Below are 4,599 nucleotides of genomic sequence, written 5' to 3'. Positions count from 1 at the left end.
GATGAGTTACTGATGAGTTAGTGATGGATTGTTGATGAGTTAGTGATGAGTTACTGATGAGTTAGTGATGGATTGTTGATGAGTTAGTGATGAGTTACTGATGAGTTAGTGATGGATTGTTGATGAGTTAGTGATGAGTTACTGATGGATTGTTGATGAGTTACTGATGAGTTAGTGATGGATTGTTGATGAGTTAGTGATGAGTTACTGATGAGTTAGTGATGGATTGTTGATGAGTTAGTGATGAGTTACTGATGAGTTAGTGATGGATTGTTGATGAGTTAGTGATGAGTTACTGATGAGTTAGTGATGGATTGTTGATGAGTTACTGATGAGTTAGTGATGGATTGTTGATGAGTTAGTGATGGATTGTTGATGAGTTACTGATGAGTTAGTGATGGATTGTTGATGAGTTACTGATGAGTTAGTGATGGATTGTTGATGAGTTACTGATGAGTTAGTGATGGATTGTTGATGAGTTACTGATGAGTTAGTGATGGATTGTTGATGAGTTAGTGATGAGTTACTGATGAGTTAGTGATGGATTGTTGATGAGTTAGTGATGAGTTACTGATGAGTTAGTGATGGATTGTTGATGAGTTAGTGATGAGTTACTGATGAGTTAGTGATGGATTGTTGATGAGTTACTGATGAGTTAGTGATGGATTGTTGATGAGTTACTGATGAGTTAGTGATGGATTGTTGATGAGTTACTGATGAGTTATTGAGTAGTTACTGATGGATTGTTGATGAGTTACTGATGAGTTACTGAGTAGTTACTGATGGATTGTTGATGAGTTAGTGATGAGTTACTGATGAGTTAGTGATGGATTGTTGATGAGTTAGTGATGAGTTACTGATGAGTTAGTGATGGATTGTTGATGAGTTAGTGATGAGTTACTGATGAGTTAGTGATGGATTGTTGATGAGTTACTGATGAGTTACTGATGAGTTAGTGATGGATTGTTGATGAGTTAGTGATGAGTTAGTGATGGATTGTTGATGAGTTACTGATGAGTTATTGAGTAGTTACTGATGGATTGTTGATGAGTTACTGATGAGTTACTGAGTAGTTACTGATGGATTGTTGATGAGTTACTGATGAGTTACTGAGTAGTTACTAATGGATTGTTGATGAGTTACTGATGATTGTTGGTGTTTTGTCTTCAGTCCACGAGGCCCGCAGTCTGACGAGGTCGTCCAGGTCATGTGACTCCTTCGTGAAGGTGACAGTGGACCAGTGGTTTGACCCATCAGGTCGCAGGTTCGATTCCTGACGCTGTGTTTGTGTTTGCAGCTGGCGGTGACCTCTGACCTGCAGGGGGCCGTGAGAACCCCGACGGTCTGGAACTGCAGGAACCCCGAGTACCGAACCAGCTTCACGCTGTGAGCGTCTGTCCCGTCCTGTCATGTCCCGTTCTGTCCCGTCACGTTCTGTCCCGTCACGTTCTGTCCCATCCCATCCCGTCCCATTCGGTCCGGTCCCGTCCCGTTCTGTCCAGTCCCGTCCCATCCTGTCCCGTCCCGTCCCGTTCCGTCCCGTCCCGTTCTGTCCCGTCCCGTCCCGTTCCGTCCCGTCCCGTTCTGTCCTGTCCCGTCCCATCCTGTCCCGTCCCGTTCCGTCCCGTCCCGTTCTGTCCTGTCCCGTCCCGTTCCGTCACGTTCTGTCCCATCCCATCCCGTCCCGTTCTGTCCCGTCCTGTCCCGTCCTGTCCCATTCCGTCCCGTCCCGTCCTGTCCTGTCCCGTCCTGTCCTGTCCCGTCCCGTCACGTTCTGTCCCGTCCCGTCCCGTCCCATTCCGTCCCGTCCCATCCCGTCCTGTCCAGTCCCGTCCTGTTCTGTCCCATCCCGTCACGTTCTGTCCCGTCCCGTCCCGTCCCGTTCTGTCCTGTCCCGTCCTGTCCCGTCCCGTCCCGTCCCGTCCCGTCAGGTTCTGTCCCGTCCCGTCCCGTTCCGTCCCGTCCCGTTCCGTCCCGTCCCGTCCCGTCCCGTTCTGTCCTGTCCCGTCCTGTTCTGTCATCTCCCGTCCTGTTCTGTCCCGTCCCATTCCGTCCCGTCCCGTCCTGTCCAGTCCCGTCAGGTTCTGTCCCGTCCCGTTCCGTCCCGTCCCGTCCCGTTCTGTCCTGTCCCGTCCTGTTCTGTCCTCTCCCGTCCTGTTCTGTCCCGTCCCGTCACGTTCTGTCCCGTCCCGTCCCGTTCTGTCCCGTCCCATCCCATTCCGTCCCGTTCTGTCCTGTCCCGTCCCGTCACGTTCTGTCCCGTCCCGTTCCGTTCCGTCCCGTCCCGTTCTGTCCTGTCCCGTCCCATCCCGTTCTGTCCTGTCCCGTCCTGTTCTGTCCTCTCCCGTCACGTTCTGTCCCGTCCCGTCACGTTCTGTCCCGTCCCGTCCCATTCCGTCCCGTCCCGTTCTGTCCTGTCCCGTCCCGTCACGTTCTGTCCCATTCCGTCCCGTCCCGTTCTGTCCTGTCCCGTCCCGTCCCGTCCCGTTCCGTTCCGTTCCGTCCCGTTCTGTCCTGTCCCGTCCTGTTCTGTCCTCTCCCGTCCTGTTCTGTCCCGTCCCGTCACGTTCTGTCCCGTCCCGTCCCATTCCGTCCCATCCCGTTCCGTCCCGTCCCGTTCTGTCCTGTCCCGTCCTGTTCTGTCCTCTCCCGTCCTGTTCTGTCCCGTCCCGTCACGTTCTGTCCCGTCCCGTCCCATTCCGTCCCGTTCTGTCCTGTCCCGTCCTGTTCTGTCCTCTCCTGTCCTGTTCTGTCCCGTCCCGTCACGTTCTGTCCCGTCCCGTCCCGTTCCGTCCCGTCCCGTCCCGTCCCGTTCTGTCCCGTGATGTCACGTTCTGTCCCATCCCGTCCCGTCCCGTTCCGTCCCGTCCCGTTCTGTCCTGTCCCGTCCTGTCCTGTCCCGTCACGTTCTGTCCCGTCCCGTTCCATTCCGTCCCGTCCCGTTCTGTCCTGTCCCGTCCCGTTCCGTTCCGTCCCGTCCCGTTCTGTCCCGTCCCGTCCCGTTCTGTCCCGTGATGTCACGTTCTGTCCCGTCCCGTCACGTTCTGTCCCGTCCCGTCCCATTCCGTCCCGTCCCGTTCTGTCCTGTCCTGTCCCGTCACGTTCTGTCCCATTCCGTCCCGTCCCGTTCTGTCCTGTCCCGTCCCGTCCCGTTCCGTTCTGTCCTGTCCCGTCCTGTTCTGTCCTCTCCCGTCCGGTTCTGTCCCGTCCCGTCACGTTCTGTCCCGTCCCATCCCATTCCGTCCCATCCCGTTCCGTCCCATCCCGTTCTGTCCTGTCCCGTCCTGTTCTGTCCTCTCCCGTCCTGTTCTGTCCCGTCCCGTCACGTTCTGTCCCGTCCCGTCCCATTCCGTCCCGTTCTGTCCTGTCCCGTCCTGTTCTGTCCTCTCCTGTCCTGTTCTGTCCCGTCCCGTCACGTTCTGTCCCATCCCGTCCCGTCCCGTTCCGTCCCGTCCCGTTCTGTCCTGTCCCGTCCTGTCCTGTCCCGTCACGTTCTGTCCCGTCCCGTTCCATTCCGTCCCGTCCCGTTCTGTCCTGTCCCGTCCCGTTCCGTTCCGTCCCGTCCCGTTCTGTCCCGTCCCGTCCCGTTCTGTCCCGTGATGTCACGTTCTGTCCCGTCCCGTCACGTTCTGTCCCGTCCCGTCCCATTCCGTCCCGTCCCGTTCTGTCCTGTCCCGTCCCGTCACGTTCTGCCCCATTCCGTCCCGTCCCGTTCTGTCCTGTCCCGTCCCGTCCCGTTCCGTTCTGTCCTGTCCCGTCCTGTTCTGTCCTCTCCCGTCCGGTTCTGTCCCGTCCCGTCACGTTCTGTCCCGTCCCATCCCATTCCGTCCCATCCCGTTCCGTCCCGTCCCGTTCTGTCCTGTCCCGTCCTGTTCTGTCCTCTCCCGTCCTGTTCTGTCCCGTCCCGTCACGTTCTGTCCCGTCCCGTCCCATTCCGTCCCGTTCTGTCCTGTCCCGTCCTGTTCTGTCCTCTCCTGTCCTGTTCTGTCCCGTCCCGTCACGTTCTGTCCCGTCCCGTCCCGTCCCGTCCCGTTCTGTCCCGTGATGTCACGTTCTGTCCCATCCCGTCCCGTTCCGTCCCGTCCCGTTCTGTCCTGTCCCGTCCTGTCCCGTCCCGTCACGTTCTGTCCCGTCCCGTTCCATTCCGTCCCGTCCCGTTCTGTCCTGTCCCGTCCCGTTCCGCTCCGTCCCGTCCCGTTCTGTCCCGTCCCGTCCCGTTCTGTCCCGTGATGTCACGTTCTGTCCCATCCCGTCCCGTTCCGTCCCGTCCCGTTCTGTCCTGTCCCGTCCTGTCCCGTCCCGTCACGTTCTGTCCCGTCCCGTCCCATTCCGTCCCGTCACGTTCTGTCCTGTCCCGTCCCGTTCCGTTCCGTCCCGTCCCGTTCTGTCCTGTCCCGTCCTGTTCTGTCCTCTCCCGTCCTGTTCTGTCCCGTCCCGTCACGTTCTGTCCCGTCCCGTCCCGTCCCGTCCCATTCTGTCCTGTCCCGTCCTGTTCTGTCCTCTCCCGTCCTGTTCTGTCCCGTCCCGTCCCGTTCTGTCCCGTCCCGTCCCATTCCGTCCCGTTCCGTCCCGTTCTGTCCTGTCCCGTCCTGTTCTGTC

The sequence above is a fragment of the Blennius ocellaris genome (assembly GCF_963422515.1).
Source record: "Blennius ocellaris genome assembly, contig: SCAFFOLD_173, whole genome shotgun sequence".
NCBI lineage: Eukaryota > Metazoa > Chordata > Actinopteri > Blenniiformes > Blenniidae > Blennius > Blennius ocellaris.
The sequence above is the reverse complement of the archived record's forward strand: the minus strand, read 5'-3'. Positions refer to the sequence as shown.